At 44.9% G+C, this 18,082-nt stretch overlaps 1 protein-coding gene and 2 non-coding genes across 3 annotated transcripts in view; 2 read left to right on the forward strand and 1 right to left on the reverse strand.

The window, feature by feature from the left end:
- LOC126092680 (meteorin-like protein) overlaps positions 1-18,082 on the reverse strand; it is a 303,797-nt gene that overhangs the window by 181,009 nt on the left and 104,706 nt on the right. The gene's annotated exons all lie outside the window — the stretch shown is intronic.
- Trnas-cga (transfer RNA serine (anticodon CGA)) lies at positions 8,682-8,756 on the forward strand. The gene has a single exon. It is a non-coding gene; the product is annotated as a tRNA-Ser (tRNA).
- Positions 9,192-9,266, forward strand: Trnas-cga (transfer RNA serine (anticodon CGA)). The gene has a single exon. It is a non-coding gene; the product is annotated as a tRNA-Ser (tRNA).

The following is an 18,082-nucleotide window of genomic DNA, read 5'->3' on the forward strand; positions in this document are numbered from 1 at the left end:
CCATCTTACCTACCCCAAAAGGACAGTTGGAAAAACACAGTCTTTCTACAAACTGTTTAAAGTTCCAATGTCACTCATGTATTTACAAAAGAAAATCCTTTTCCCGAAAACGAGAAATGTGTACCAAAATATATATATATATACACTCCTGGAAATGGAAAAAAGAACACATTGACACCGGTATGTCAGACCCACCATACTTGCTCCGGACACTGCGAGAGGGCTGTACAAGCAATGATTACACGCACGGCACAAGCGGACACATCAGGAACCGCGGTGTTGGCCGTCGAATGGCGCTAGCTGCGCAGCATTTGTGCACCGCCGCCGTCAGTGTCAGCCAGTTTGCCGTGGCATACGGAGCTCCATCGCAGTCTTTAACACTGGTAGCATGCCGCGACAGCGTGGACGTGAACCGTATGTGCAGTTGACGGACTTTGAGCGAGGGCGTATAGTGGGCATGCGGGAGGCCGGGTGGACGTACCGCCGAATTGCTCAACACGTGGGGCGTGAGGTCTCCACAGTACATCGATGTTGTCGCCAGTGGTCGGCGGAAGGTGCACGTGCCCGTCGACCTGGGACCGGACCGCAGCGACGCACGGATGCACGCCAAGACCGTAGGATCCTACGCAGTGCCGTAGGGGACCGCACCGCCACTTCCCAGCAAATTAGGGACACTGTTGCTCCTGGGGTATCGGCGAGGACCATTCTCAACCGTCTCCATGAAGCTGGGCTACGGTCCCGCACACCGTTAGGCCGTCTTCCGCTCACGCCCCAACATCGTGCAGCCCGCCTCCAGTGGTGTCGCGACAGGCGTGAATGGAGGGACGAATGGAGACGTGTCGTCTTCAGCGATGAGAGTCGCTTCTGCCTTGGTGCCAATGATGGTCGTATGCGTGTTTGGCGCCGTGCAGGTGAGCGCCACAATGAGGACTGCATACGACCGAGGCACACAGGGCCAACACCCGGCATCATGGTGTGGGGAGCGATCTCCTACACTGGCCGTACACCACTGGTGATCGTCGAGGGGACACTGAATAGTGCACGGTACAACCAAACCGTCATCGAACCCATCGTTCTACCATTCCTAGACCGGCAAGGGAACTTGCTGTTCCAACAGGACAATGAACGTCCGCATGTATCCCGTGCCACCCAACGTGCTCTAGAAGGTGTAAGTCAACTACCCTGGCCAGCAAGATCTCCGGATCTGTCCCCCATTGAGCATGTTTGGGACTGGATGAAGCGTCGTCTCACGCGGTCTGCACGTCCAGCACGAACGCTGGTCCAACTGAGGCGCCAGGTGGAAATGGCATGGCAAGCCGTTCCACAGGACTACATCCAGCATCTCTACGATCGTCTCCATGGGAGAATAGCAGCCTGCATTGTTGCGAAAGGTGGATATACACTGTACTAGTGCCGACATTGTGCATGCTCTGTTGCCTGTGTCTATGTGCCTGTGGTTCTGTCAGTGTGATCATGTGATGTATCTGACCCCAGGAATGTGTCAATAAAGTTTCCCCTTCCTGGGACAATGAATTCACGGTGTTCTTATTTCAATTTCCAGGAGTGTATATATTACGGGATTTAGACAATGTTTTGGAAGTACGCGTCATCTCTTCTCGCTTTGTCCTATAGTAACATATCGACTGCTCGCAATCAAACTTTGGTTTACAATCAGATCCGAGACTTGAAGTTCATTAGATCGCATCACGGCAGCGCCACAGGTGTCGTAGTGTTATCGACAGACGACATGGAGATGTCTCCAGCCTCGCGCGTTGTTACGAAACGCTTGACGTCGCGCCTGGCTGTTGGGTTGGCGCTCAGCGTGGCGCGTCCCACCCGGGCATAATTCAGGCGGTTAAGCCCTAATAGGGCAGCCGAGCTGACGAAGCGGACGCCGTCTCCGGTGACACCACAGCGGCAGCAGCAGCAGCCGTCCAAACACACGGCACGGCTCGAGCCGTAGCCACGCCAAACACGTCCCACTGCACGCGTCGCTCTCTGAGCTACTAACACACGCACTACACAGACACTCACACTCGGAGCGTGAGCAGCGTACGAAACCCATCTCACTCTGTTCGTGTACGAGACCTAGAGGACAGTACGCATCGGTGCCGTACAGCTCGCTCGGCTGAAGGTCCATGCCTAAGGTCACACCAGTGTTCAGGAAAGGAAGTAGGAGTAATCCGAGGAATTATGAACTCATATCACTGACGCTGATTTGCAGTAGGATTTTGGAATGTAAGCTGTGTTCAAAAACTATGAATTACCTTCAGGAATACTATCCGTTGATACACAGTCAGCACGGATTCAGAAGATATTGTTCTTGTGACACACACCTAGCTCCTTGTTCTCACGAAATAATCTGTACTTTAGACAGGACATCTAAAAATGATTCCGTATTTCTAGATTTCCAGAAGCGTTCTGATACGGTTCCTCACAAGCGATTTCTATCAAATTCCGTGCCTATGGACTGTCGTGTCAGTTGTGCGACTGGTTGCTCGATTTCCTGCCAGACAGAGCACTGTTCGTAAACATTGACGGAAAGTCATCGAGTAAACCGGAAGCGACATCTGACATTCTCCAAGATAGTGTTATAGGCCCTCTGCTGTTTCTGATCTACATAAGCCATTTAGGAGATAATCCGAACAGCTGTCTTATATTCTTTGCGAATGATGCTGCCCTTTGTCGTCTAGTGAAGTCATCAGATGATCAAACCCAGATGCAAAATGATTTAGACAGGATTCTGTATGATCCGAAAAGTGGAAACTGAACCTAAATAATAAAGTGTGTGAGGTTATCCACACTAGTACTAAAAGGAATCTGTTTAATTTCGGTTACACGATGAATCACACAAATCTAAAGGGTGTCAGTTCAGCCAAATACCTAGGAATTACAATTAAGAAGAACGTGAATTGGAAGAATCATATTCAAAACACTGTACTGAAAGCAAATGAAAAACTGCCGGCCGGCCGCTGTGACCGAGCGCTTCTGGGCGCATTAGTCTGGAACCGCGCGACCGCTACGGTCGCAGGTTCGAATCCTGCCTCGGGCATGGATGTGTGTGATGTCGCTAGGTTAGTTCGCTTTAAGTATTTCTAAGTTCTAGGGGACTGATGAGCTCAGATGTTAAGTTTCATAGTGCTCAGACCCATTTGAACCATCTAAAAGACTGCGAACGTTGGCACAACATTTAGAAGACGCGATAGGTGTACTAAAGAGAGTGACAACACTACGCTTTTCCGTCCTCTGGTAGGACATACAAGGGCCATCAACAGATCTGGAAGACACGAAAATGCCGCGTATTTGTCAGAGACAGCGACATCAGCAAGTGGATCCTTACTAGATAGGAATGAAGGAGGACAACGAAGAAGTTGGAAGTAGAGAAGTTCGTTTTGTATTATAGGGAAACAGTGGAGAGAGTGTTACGGATATACACGCGAGTTGGTGTGGCTGTCATTAAAACAAAGGCCTTTTTTCGTTGCGGTTATAGTTTAAATGCACCTACTATAGAGGCCCGGCGAGGACTGTAATTATTTTAAGGCAGTGAAACTTGGTAGATACTGTGATGCTGTACTGCGGAACTGATTGATGCTCAAAAAACAAAAAAATTAGATTGAAGTATGGACGTTAGGTGCAAATCTGGTGTTGTTTATGGAAGAAAGACGTACAGAAATGTTTCTGTATGTCATGGTTTGGGAACATGGCGTGGCAAGAAAATGTCAAGTAAGTGAGAAAGGCTTGGTGGTGTTGATATGATTATTAACCGTGACTTACACAGTTTGTTAAATATGAGCACCTGTAACGTCGACAGGATGATGTACAGCGCCAGATTTGCACCTGGTGGCCAATATTGTAACGTATTTTTTTCAGCGTAAATCTGTTCCGCATTAATGTATTAGAATATCTATCAAGTTCGCTGCCCTGCGATAACAGCAGCCCATGCTAAACCTCCACTAATAGTTGTACTTTGCCGGCCGGTGTGGCCGTGCGGTTGTAGGTGCTTCAGTCTGGAACCGCGTAACCGCTACGGTCGCAGGTTCGAATCCTGCCTCGGGCATGGATGTGTGTGATGTCCTTAGGTTAGTTAGGTTTAAGTAGTTCTAAGTTCTAGGGGACTGATGACCACAGATGTTAAGTCCAATATTGCTCAGAGCCATTTGAATAGTTGTACTTTAATTATAACCACCTGGTACCAGTCTTTAGTTTGCAACCCATTAGAAGACGAAGTTATAACAGAAAAACCAGACTTGCAACTATCGCATCACACCGCCGCCACCAACACCACCACATTTCTTACTGTCTTAATTAAACATTCGGTTAAAGGCTTTTCCTATTATCAGAACCATCACACTTCCGACACTAGTATGTCACAAAAAGTCATTGATATCGGACATTTATTTTTGGTACTGATGGAACGAAAACAGCCAAATTCAAATATTCCTCCTATTTTTCTATCCACTATTCCCAAATCTGCGTGTGCGCCGTTGCTGCATATTGTATCCACAGATAATTCTGTCATTAAAGACAAAGATTCTAAACGCACAGCTATCTCGACATACTTTCCCTTACCCAATTTCTTTGGCTACCGTACGTTCTCTCTCTCTCTCTCTCTCTCTCTCTCTTTCTCCCCCCCCCCCCCTTTCACGTTTCTGCTTTTTGTGTTCCATTTGCAATTCGCACCTAGATTCTGGCTACCCAAGTCGGACTTCTGAAGTAAATCGCAAACGGTCCTGGAACTTTTTAACAAAGAAAGCCTGAATTCCAGAGGTATGAAACAAGAAATTAATTATTTTTCGGCCCTCGCGCTGGACAGAGGGCCGGACCCATTCCGACGGGCCTCGTTAACGAATAATTAAATTACACGTCGAAACAATTACCATACGTAGTCGTCCACTTACTGCGTTCTACACCTGCCTCTTCTTCGGAGAAGCACAAATGAATTTACTCTTATTTTTCGACATATATTATGAAATAAGTTTTACCTTAAAGGGCGATTCAGTTACTTAATACTTTTATTAGAAGTTATAAAGAGGGGGGAGAATGGGGGATCTAACCAGCTTAGGCGAGGCTGGCGCCGACATGCGGAGCTCCAATTACCTCATTAAAGGCAGCGGGTCCCGACTTTTCTATGCAGCCTCTTTAAGAGGCTAATGAGGGAGGAGGTGGAGGCATCTCGTGCCCAAGGGAGCCCTTGTTAGCGAAGGCAAAGTACGCAGGTCAGTTAACAGGGTCCACGGTGCTGCAAGCGTCGCGTGGCCATGACTAAAGAACTGCACGAATTCAGAGGGAGGAGGTCGTGCTGAAGGTACGTCTCGCCTGTTGTAAGACGTAAACAATTAGGTGCTGATACTATGCACTGTGCGCAGTCAAATTTTTAGTCCACCCCGGAAAAAAGTTACTAAGTTAACTTTTTGTTTGTGTGGTAGTAAATGTCTTCAAGTTCTGGCACAAATTGAAACCGCATTACCGTAGCACACTACTGGAAGCGCCACAACAGAATGAAGCAGTCTCCTGAAAAAGTTGAGATGGCCATTGTGTTTTGAATTCTCTAGCGGCGTGCTACGGTACTTCGGTTTCAGTTTGTACCAGAACTGCACATGTATATCTGCAAACAAACAATTTTATTTAATAATAATTTTTGTGATACGATAATTAAAACTGTATGACTACTTATCGTAAACGATGTTGAGTGTAGTGTACGAATTTCTTCAACAAAAGGAGGCATATATTTTCTTATAAGCGCCACGTGTGTTCAATTCAGTATTGTGCCACCTTTGACGCACCTATTTTCATTTAATTTGAGCCATGGTGTGTCTTCATAAATAGCACTCCCCCCCGACCCCGGAAAAAAAAAAATGAGGACTGGTGTACGGTTACCAGACGCCTGGAAATTCCCGGACATGTCTTACATTTTAAGCATCTGTTCGGCACATGGGGGGGGGGGGGAATTTCTGAAGTCACTAATGTCTTCCTTTTTCAGAAACAAGCAATGACCGTTAGAAAATGGATTCGCAACTGGGAGAACAGGAATAAATAATAGGTTATAAGCTGCAACAGCAGCTCGCTATGAGAACATGGCTTCAGTCAAAGAGTGCATTAGTAACACTGAACGAGAGATGTGGCAACGCAACATTTGTACTCAGAAACAAAGCAAAGCAATGCTTTACTCTCAGTCTTCGACTTGCATTTTGGTTATAGATGGATAAACACGTAAGAAGTTATCGGTTAAATCACAGTAGAGCTGTTAAAAACATGTTGTACTCTTCAGTCCTGAGACTGGTTTGATGCAGCTCTCCATGCTACTCTATCCTGTGCAAGCTGCTTCATCTCCCAGTACCTACTCCAACCTACATCCTTCTGAATCTGTTTAGCGTATTCATCTCTTGGTCTCCCTCTAAGATTTTTATCCTCCATGCTGCCCTCCAATACTAAATTGGTGATCCCTTGATGCCTCAGAACATGTCCTACCAACCGATTCCTCCTTCTAGTCAAGTTGTGCCACAAACTCATACCGAAACGAAAATGCAAATTCAGTGATGCATTGTCATTGAAGTGTACCTGTTTCAAGGCAGGAAGAAGTGAAAATGAAGCACAATGCTTTCTTAATTGTCCCCAAGCAACCTCTTTGCTGCACTTAAGTGCAAGATCATAATATTGCTACATTATTTCTGTATTGAACGAAAATGTCTTACACTTTTGTAAGATGTCCTACATTTTTCACCGCTGTGTCCTACATTTCTGTGAAATAATCTGGTACCCCTAAACTAGTGTATCTTCTTCTACGGAGTAAAATTACATCAAATGGAAGATCAATTGAGGATACTGAAAGCCGAATATACCAGGCAAAGACTGCTTTCAACAAGAGAAAAAACCTTTTCACATCTAACTGTACAGAGAAACATTCCAGGGAAAGCTCTCACAAAGGACGTTTGTTTTGAGTTTTATGCTGTACGAAAGTGGAACACGCACATTCGCCGGGTCTGACAGCTCCTGTTGGATGCGTCTGATTTTCTCCAGCGCACCCCATTACCTGAAACACCGCACGTCCAGCAAATTAAGGCGTCGTTAGTGTATTGTATGGGCGGTGTAAATGGAATGCTGTAAAGACGCCATCACGTGCTGGCCACTGAGAAATAATAGCCTTCGAGATGCGGTGCTATCGCAGAATGCTAAAAATTCCCTGGGTAGCCAAGATATTAAATGCGACGGCGTGACAAGACGTCTCGGCCAACGACTCACCGTGCTTTTGTTCACTGCCAGGTCTCCGTAAACGTTCTGCAAGCGCCTATGAATAACTGCGAGGCTCTGGTTTCCCACTAAAAGAAACGATGACAGCTCTCTGCTTGGAACAGATCTTTGTTACTGACGCCATTTTGAAGACCAGGAATAGTGCCACCATCTATCGGAACTTCATGAAACTATAGGCGCTGAAGCGGGAATGTTTGTAACATCCACGTGATAAATTTTACCTACAGTGCGACGAGAGTAAATTATGCCTCTAACAGTTACAAACTGTTATCTATCCGACGTATGAAAAAAACAGTGAAATAAAACGATAATAAATATTAATTATTTGTATAATATTTTATGATGCAATTGGACATATCGATGTGTACCATACAAAGACAATGATAATTGTAAATTCCTTTTATGATCTGCGTTTGTCTTCCTTTATTTTTACCTTTTGTTGGTTGCCTTTTGTATGTTGCGGACGCAAGACACATATCAGACTGAGGTCTGTTAAGAAATTGTAATTATTTGTTAATTTTACTTGAGAATAGAGTTCATTATTATTATAAATATGAGTGAATAATTATTTGTAAGTTTAATTCCTCTCTCAATAAGCATTATCTGTGTTAATTATTTCTTTCCGCTGCAAGGGGCGCAGCCATTGATGATAGCGATTTGTATCGCGATTTTATTTGTGTTTCTTACGAAAGTATCAAAGGTTTGCTTGATGAAAATTAGTCTAAATAATGCACAATATGAAAGTGAAGTTTAATAAGCATTTCAAATACTTATCCTGTTAAAAGGAAATTTACTCTAACAATGGAAAGTCTCTAACAGTTGTCTGCCGCCATCTTAACAATTATCTCAGCGGCAAATTCAAATTACCCAACTCAGCAGACATAAATGCCGAAGGTAATAAAAATGTGCACCGGTCGTCCCGAACTCATTTTAATGACAATAATTCGAATCAGACTGGTTCTTTAAAAATAGTGCTCATAGCACGATCCATGTATCTTTTTTTGCTAATGTATGGAGCCGAAATTAATTACGCACGAGTTGCGAAGAATGTTATTTCAGGTAACATATGTCAGTGTTGTGCGCGGCTGGTATTCGGTGATTTTAATGATCATTTTGCTGAAGACAACTGTTTCCATCATAATCAATAGTTGTACGGCATCTGTTGTATGAACTGTGATTCAGTGACACTTACGCAACTTACAGACAACAGAATGTGATTTTCATTCTGCAGCGGAGTGTGCGCTGATATGAAACTTCCTGGCAGATTAAAACTGTGTGCCGGGCCGAGACTCGAACTCGGGACCTTTGCCTTTCGCGGGCAAGTGCTCTACGAACTGAGCTACCCAAGCACGACTCACGCCCCGTCCTCACAGCTTTACTTCTGCCTGTACCTCGCCTCCTACCTTCCAAACTTGAGGACGGGGCCTGAGTGATGCTTGGGTAGCTCAGTTGGTAGAGCACTTGCCCGCGAAAGGCAAAGGTCCCGAGTTCGAGTCTCGGCCCGGCACACAGTTTTAATCTGCCAGGAAGTTTCATATCAGCGCACACTCCGCTGCAGAGTGAAAATCTCATTCTGGAAACATCCCCCAGGCTGTGGCTAAGCCATGTCTCCGCAGTATGCCGGCCGCGGTGGTCTCGCGGTTCTAGGCGCGCAGTCCGGAGCCGCGCGACTGCTACAGTCGCAGGTTCGAATCCTGTCTCGGGCATGGATGTGTGTGATGTCCTTAGGTTAGTTAGGTTTAAGTAGTTCTCAGTTCTAGGGGACTGATGACCACAGCTGTTAAGTCCCATAGTGCTCAGAGCCATTTGAACCATTTTTGAATCTCCGCAGTATCCTTTCTTTCAGGAGTGCTAGTTCTGCATGGTTCGCAGGAGAGCTTCTGTAAAGTTTGGAAGGTAGGAGGCGAGGTACTGGTAAAGCTGTGATGACGGCGCGTGAGTCGTGCTTGGGTAGCTCAGTTGGTAGAGCACTTGCCCGCGAAAGGCAAAGGTCCCGAGTTCGATTCTCGGCCCGGCACACAGTTTTAATCTGCCAGGGAGTTTTATTACAGACAACACTTTAACACAACGTTAACTTGGAGTTCTTTAGCAACTTGACCAAATTTTTAGCCGGCAGAAGAAAAAATTATTTAGTAGTTACTCACTGTAATGAAATAAGATTATCATTTTCCATTTACAAATTAATTAAATACCAAACCACTGAATAACACAGCGAGCGCCACATGTTCCACTACGTCCCACAACAAATTCCGCATTTTTTTCAACAGAAACTGACCACGGAAAAAAATGTGTTGCATTACTTATCGAACGCCCTTCGTACTTTCTCGGTGGCCAGCATGCGACGGCGTTATTTACAGCGTTTCACTAACACCATCCACATAACACGCTAACTACGCCTCAACTAGTTGGACGCGCGGTGTTTTCAGGTAATGGGGCGCGCTCGAGAAAATGAGACGCGGCCAACAGGTGCTGTCAGCAGCGGGCGACAAGCAGAGACTCGATAATTGGCCGCTGCGCGGCGCTGGCATCGGCCTAACGAGACTCGGCCGCAGTGGGCGTCGGCTCGTTACGGCGCTGCTCGCTGCTACGGTAGGGACACGCCGCAGCACGGCGCTCGGGCCGCTACCGGGTCGGCCGGCCGGGCAGCGGCGACGTTTTTCTGTCGCCCAGCCAGGCGAGCCGGGCGGGGGCGAGGACGAGGCGCGATCTCGGCCGGCGATACCGGCTCGTTACACACCGCGCTGGCCGCAGCTTTCCCCCGGCACGGCACGTGTGTCGCTGCCCGGCTGGCACCGCCTGCCGCCGCTGATCACACGGCGCGAGCGAAAGCGCCGGTCACCAAACACTGTGCGACCACTTCCAAAAAGATCGCGACCGCCGAATGGTAACACACGCTGTCTGACGACGCAAGCATCCGGACACCCCTATATAATGCGGAACCGTGTGAATACATTTACCAGTCAGTTGTACACAACAAAAATAACATTGGTAATTACTGCGCAAACAGCTCTGTCCATGACCATGCAACAAGAGATAGACTCGACTTAAATTTACCGAGAAAAAATAAACAAGACTCAAAACAGCATTTTCTACCAAGGAATAAAACTGTGCAATAAATTACCAAAAGAGATTAAAGAAATTGCCAAAATACACTTATTTAAAAAGGCAGCTGAAAAGTACCTGTTATGCAATACATTTTATACGTTGAAGGATTACGTAGCTAAAACAGAGTAGGGGTTTGATAAAAAATGTTATACAAATAAATAATAATGATTGTAAAATATCCACCATTCTACATAACAGCTTCACTTTATGTTTTTTCCTTCTTTCTCCTTTCTAGAAATACTTACCCCCAAGCTATGCATAGCACAATACTAACACCTCTTCCTCTTTCTGAGCTCAACATCTCACTCATTATGGACGGATGCTGACTCATTTTTTCAGGATAGCAAACGGGAAGTTGCGGTACAGAAAATGCTCCAGAGATCACCAGTGTGTGTGTGTGTGTGTGTGTGTGTGTGTGTGTGTGTGTGTAGTGATTGTAGTGTTATGAAACAATGTGTGTATAGTGTGTGCAGTGACTTATAGTGAGATACGAGTGAACAATGTGGCATTACATTATTTAATAAGTTATTTGTAAAAAAAGTATTGTACACCAGGAGTAAATCTAATGATTGTCTCTAACTAGAAGTCTGTAAATATATGTGTATACGAATTAGCTTATTTTAAATTGATCTAAATCTGTAAATACTTTGACATGTCCTATATCCTTGTAAAAAGATATGTACGGATGAATAAAACTACTACTACTACTACTACTATTAGACCCTCGTATTTGAATTTTTTGGCCAGTGTTGTGTATGTTTAGCGTTAAATGAGAAATGTTACGGATGGGAAGAACCGACTACTTAAAACTGTACCGGTATTTTAGTGGTGAATAAACAGTATTTTTCGGTATTCGTTTCGTCTCGGTTCTAACAGGTGTCTCTTTATTTTTTACTAGCAAAGCCGGCAATGATTCCCTATTGCTTAGTTTGCATGGAAATTGCCCATCTTCTCAGGCTCTCTCTCTCCCCATGCATATCCCCCCTTCTCTCTCTCTGTCCATCTCCTTCCACCTCTCTCTCTCTCTCTCTCTCTCTCTCTCTATAGCCATTTCCGTGTGAATGTGAAGTAGCTCCTCCTCCCCTCTCTCTGATGTTTGTTTTATCACTATGACAATGCTCTCTCTCGCAGAGCAGTTTTTGTGAGGCGATGGTTTGTAGACAACAGTATTTATGAAATGGATTAGTCTGCGTGGAGACTCGATCTGGATACAACTTTATACCTTTGTGATGAGTAAGGACTTCGACCCGGACCTTGTCTGGCTTCGGCTCTTTCAGAATCTGCCGCGATTTCTCCACAGACACTAATATACTGCCTTGTAAGTGTCCCCAGCAGAATTCAAGGTAACAAAGGTGGAGGATCAACACATCCCATATTTATGTCCATTAACAGATGTTCGGACACTATCAGACAGTGTACATACTCCGTAAGCTACCACACGAAGCCTGGGTCGAGGACACCTTGTTCTATTACTAGTTTTTCCTTTTCCTGTTACATACTAAATGGGAACGAAGGGAAACGACTGTCTATACGCTTCCGCACGAGCACTGACTTCCTTTATCTTCGCTGTTCGTTAGTGGCGGTAGGCAGACTCACCAGTTGTTGCAAATGTTCTCGCTCCAAAATTTCTCAACACATTTTCGCGAAGAGAACGCCACCTTCCTTCCAGGGATTCGCATTTCCGTTCACAAAGTATTTCAATTAACACCCGCGCGTTGATCTAGCCAACAAGTAGCAAATCTAGCAGCACGCCTCTGAATTGCTTCAATGTCTTCCTTTAATCGGAATTTGAGGGATCCAAAACCCTACAGCAGTACGTTACAACCCTCCCAACAAATCGAAGTCTACTATTCGTCTTCCATACAACCGACCTTGCGTGTTCGTTCCACTTTGCAGTGTTACGCATACATATTTAAGCGATGTGACCCGTACTTGATTCAAACATTACGAGGTTGTTTTTGTTTCTCCTCTGCATTAACTTACGTTTTCCTACATTCAGAGCAAGCTGCCATTCATCACACCAAACAAAAATTCTGTCCTATCACATTTTGTCCTCCTACTGTCACTCAATGACGACACTTTCTCCATAGACTGCAGCAGGAGCATCAGCAGATTGCCGCTCACACCATCAGTCGGTTCATTTATTTGTATGGAGAACAAGAACCGTCCTACCGAACTTGCCTGTCGGCGGTATCCTCGTGTACGGTAACACTCACCGTTCATGACGATCTATCTGATTATAGTGCTTAAACGGTATTCCAGCAAATCGCATATCTCAGAACCTATTCCGCATTCTCGGATCTTCGTCAAGAGTTTGAAGTGTGGCACCGAGTCGAATGCTTTCCGGAAATACGAGAATATGGAATCTGACTCTTGCCCTTCATCCATGGTTCGTTGGATATCATGCGACAAAATGGGAAGCTTCGTTTCTCATGAGCGATGCTTCAATATGTATCCTCATCACACAGCCTCTAGCTTTGTTCCAGAAGTTCCACACATTCTTCGCGAGACTGGACTCGAGCAATTTAGCGGACTGGTCCAGATGAGACAGGATGCCAGGCTGTTCGTCAGACCAGGAACGCAAGCGTGTAGCTATGTGGTCACCACCTCAGTTACCTTTGAAGACGGAGGGCCCATTTATCTAACAGACTGACCCGAATAAGTGTGGCTTCCTGCGCAAACTGTGGGCTTTCACGTCCCATCCCAGGTGAAGCTGACAAGAAGAGCATCTGGCTAAAGAAATACAAAAAAAAGGAAAATTCTGAAAAAGAAGCTACTGATCCATCATCTGAAGCCATCTCGAAGAACGCACGTATCAGTACTACACACTGTTCTTTATCAAGAATAAACCTGATGTAAACATTACATCATGTGATCTTCGGCGTTTGTCTGATCTCATGGATTTCATTTCACGTGGAGCGGAAACCAACCTGTGTCCAGTATAGTCAAGTACGATCATTATGATACCTTTTATACTGTGCCACATGGACACAGACTGAGCGATAGTACGGGACAAGCTTTAGCGGCGCATTGAACTTTAACAACACTGGCCAGCCAGCTGTTCAACTAACCTGCGATGATGTGAGCAGTTGCACTTCAGACGTAGAAAGAGACGGACAGAGAAACAGTACAGCTTCGAATGTCATTTAATTTTTAAAGAGAATGTAATAATATTCAGCAAAACTCCAGCACTACAGCACGATTCTTAGGTGACGAGACGGAACGCACAAAGTGCTTTCGTTCTCACCTAACATAGTATTCTAATTACAAGCAAGAGTGATGACAGTCCTTAACTTAAACACAGGGTAATTTTCCTGAACGAGCTATGTGTGATGCAAAAGCATACTGCAGTATGTTTACTACTGAAACCATTGAAGGTATTAATTGCAGTTGGTCGTCTGTCGATCTCTTAGCTCCTTTCTTATCCAAATCCGAGAAATATATATAAGTTCGTTATAGAGTCGATCGCCGGCCGCTGTGGCCGAGCGGTTCTAGGTGCTTCAATCCGGAACCGCGCGACCGCTACGGTCGCAGGTTCGACTCCTGTCTCGGGCATGGATGTGTGTGATGTCCTTAGGTTGGTTAGGTTTAAGTAGTTCTAAGTTCTAGGGGACTGAAGACTACAGTCATAGTGCTCAGAGCCATTTGAACCATTTGAAGATAAGTAGAACCTACTTCCAAGAGCGTAACAACTACTAGTGTACTAGTGTACGTGTGCTACTGCTTCTGACCAATCATCGCGTTCGTTTTTATTTACACCAGGTTGGTTCAAATGGCTCTGAGCACTATGGGACTCAACTGCTGTGGTCATAAGTTCCCTAGAACTTAGAACTACTTAAACCTAACTAACCTAAGGACATCAAACACATCCATGCCCGAGACAGGATTCGAACCTGCGACCGTAGCGGTCGTGCGGTTCCAGACTGTAGCGCCTTTAACCGCTCGGCCACTCCGGCCGGCATTTACACCAGGTTTATTCTTAAGATGAACAGAGTACAGTTCCCATTAGTTTCCAACACAGTTGTCGGAAAATGGAAAACGATTTTTAGTTGACTGTTCTTTTTAACAATTCCCTTTCCGCCGTCGCAACTCCACCCCCCACCTGCAGGAAATTAGATCTCAATTCCTTGCAGGTGCTGCGTTTGAAAAGTCGTGGAATATTTCTCGGGTCGTCGCTCTAGCAGGAAGTGCGCGCGTTAGCATGGACTAATACGCACGCGCACACGCACAGACACACACACACACACACACACACACACACACACACACACACACAAACGCGCGCGCAATGGATAGGCGTGCATGACGAATTAAAAGGTAAGTCAAATGTTGGCGCACACACACACACACACACACACACACACACACACACAAACACGCGCGCAGTGGATAGGCGTGCATGATGAATTAAAAGGTAAGTCAAATGTTGGCGCACACAAACACACACACACACACACACACACACACACACACACACACATACACACAAACACGCGCGCAGTGGATAGGCGTGCATGACGAATTAAAAGGTAAGTCAAATGTTGGCGCCTTGTTCGCAGCAGTATCACAAGAGCGCCGTGAAGACAATAGGGCTTCGCTTGCAGCAGTCAGCTCTCACTTTAGACAATCGCTTTGCTGAGGCGCAATGTTGCACTGCGTGCTGTGCTGAGGTTCGTTATCCGCTGCAGGTTAACGACTCTCAGCACCAAAGTACGTCCGACCGTCTGAAAACTGCTGCTCATTTCGCACGGAACGGTGTCAGCGGGGTTACCGACACTGTCCGTATGTATCGCTAAATACTTAGTGGCAATGACCTACAACCGCCAGCAGCTGCAGTAGAGAACGTTTGAATGCTAGGGACCGTACCGAACAGCTCTATCAATATCTGCTATTTCACTTTTCCGTAGCTACAGTAGTGTCTTCTTGATTGACAAACAATTTCGGTCTGGCTTACGCAACCGTAGCTTTTAATATTGACACGAATGTGTTCCTCCCGATCTGAAGCAAGTGCTTGCTGTTCGCCAAAAGGTAAAGATACCGGAGGTACATTACTGATCCACGAGGACGAACGAGCGAAGCGGAGAGACCATTGTAGAATTTGAGGACCTAGAGAAAGCCTCGAGCAGCGAAAGAAGCTGTTCTAAATCTTTAGACGAGAGCTAAAACTAACAAACAGTCTTCTGTCACCACGAAAGCCACGTGGAAATTAAGAAGTAAAAATCAAAAGGGAAAGAGCGTGTAAATGAGGGCAGATTTGTGGCTCACCGTCACTACGGCTAAACTTGAAGGAAAAAACTGAAAGGACGGAAAAACAAAACATTAGAAACGCAGACAGGAAGATAACTCAGTAATAAACTAAGATTCGAAGAGTCCTTCCGAGAGAAAGACAGAACGCGAGGAAGAAATGGTTCAAATGGCTCTGAGCACTATGGGACTCAACTGCTGTGGTCATAAGTCCCCTAGAACTTAGAACTACTTAAACCTAACTAACCTAAGGACATCACACACATCCATGCCCGAGGCAGGATTCGAACCTGCGACCGTAGCGGCCGTGCGGTTCCAGACTGTAGCGCCTTTAACCGCTCGGCCACTCCAGCCGGCAACGCGAGGAAGATTTCGTATACCTTTCAAACGATATATACAGGATTAATCGCATGTAAATACTGGTTTACAATGAATGAAGTTTAAAAAAAGCTTCATTTATCAGAAATCAGAACAGATTCTTGCCAGATACGAAAACTGGGATGTAAATATTAGCAGACGCAGTGAGAAAGCCGGCCGAACGGTTCTAGGCGCTACAGTCTGGAACCGCGCGACCACTACGGTCGCAGGTTCGAATCCTGCCTAGGGCACAGATGTGTGTGATGTCCTTAGATTAGTTAGGTTTAAGTAGTTCTAAGTTCTAGAGGACTGATGACCTCAGAAGTCCCATAGTGCTCAGAGCCATTTGAACCATTTTGAAGTGAGAAAGCTTCTCGATTTAATAAGACACATTGCTTAAGATATTTGTGGAAGGACGACGAAACATCTTTACGTCCGTCAACCAGTGCTAAAGTGGGACCTACACTTTATGTTTAACTCCGAAACGGAGCTCAATTCGCCAATTTTCATACTCATAACGTTCACAGATGTGAAACGAAAAATAACTATTACTGAACAAACTTAAAAAATCTAAAATACCATAATCTATTCTACGACTCTACTAGGCACTAATCACTGAAGTTTCGATATTTTGGCTTCAGCCCTCACGTGCTATAACACGAAAATGTATCTATTTGTTACACTCAGGTTAAATGAGTGACCCAGTGATGTTGCTGTTCTCAATGTTTGGCTACGTTTTTCGTCATAGGGTGCCAGATTTTTAAGCTGAAATAAAATATAACAAATCAATGCAGGGACGTATTGCAGTGAAATTTACAATATTGAGTCACTCAGGTTGGTTTATTATTTGAACAAGTAGTTTATTTTTCTTCAGTATATTCACTGAACACTTAAAATGCAGTCTAAGGGCCTCTTACGTAAGGGCGACCATTAGTAACTGATGCTACAGCTCTTCACCATAAAATTCGTATGTCGCGATCACGGTACTCGACAGTCTGTTCACAATTCACAAAATACACTCTTGTCTGCTGTCCTAAACCACTATACTGCGCTCCACTTGATCGGTTTCGAACTTCGCTACACGCATACTTGTACCCTAACGTGGCTACCAACCCACTGCCCCAGATGCTTGGCACGTCTTGCTCTTAGCGTCGCTCAGAACCACCTCCCTGTCAACGAAGATGGCCGCCCTATGCACCCTCGAAACGACTTCGTAGCTCAAAACAATGCTTGACAAAAATTACGAATATTCTAAAACTAAACACAAAAACATATATAACATAGAAAAATATGGAACTTTTCCGGGCAATAATAATTTAAAAGTCCAATTTTTTTTATCTGCCAACGTTTCTTCACAAATAATGTTTTTGTGGCGTGATTTTTCATACTAAACATAAATAAACAAATAAAAATACATACTTGATTACTCATCTATCTCTTTAAACTTTAGAATGCTGCCGCTTGATTCGTCTCTTTAAATTTATTTATTACCAAAAACACATTTTCTCTCAGTCGAATCCCATATTCCGACCTCTCATTCAAAAATAGTGCACACTATGCTAAATCGGTTATGATTTCTGGATGCAGCTCTAATAGCCGAATCCGTAGACACTTTGTTTATATTAATCGGCCAAAGCATTGCCGCGATATTAGCCTTTGAACACTCATAAATTTACAATTTTTAAGACAACAATAACTTTTAAACTATTGTATATTTTTGTGGCGCGTCTAGATAATTTAGCTTTACTTATTTTTCTGTCCATTAGTGCCAACTCGCATCTCCGTGTCACTCCTAGTTTTTGTTTTTATCAATTTTTCTCTGGCACATAAAATTTCTCCCAGCGTGCAAAAACACGGTCACATGCGCCCCCGCCCAGCGTCCGCTCGGGTTTTTCCGAGGCCGCTCGCGACGGCCCCGTAGCAACCGGCAGCCACGAGCTCGGCGGCGGGAAACTGCCGCTCCAATCTCACCTCACAGCTCTCTGCGCTCACACTTCACTAAGAGGTATAATACATTAAAAGCTTAACATAATAAGTCAAATATAAAATTAGAAGTGGATTTGTCTTGAGACATCATGACTCACAGCGCGCAAATTACACTACTGGGTTATTACAAATGATTGAAGCG

This window comes from Schistocerca cancellata, chromosome 7 (assembly GCF_023864275.1).
Source record: "Schistocerca cancellata isolate TAMUIC-IGC-003103 chromosome 7, iqSchCanc2.1, whole genome shotgun sequence".
In the NCBI taxonomy this organism is placed as follows: domain Eukaryota; kingdom Metazoa; phylum Arthropoda; class Insecta; order Orthoptera; family Acrididae; genus Schistocerca; species Schistocerca cancellata.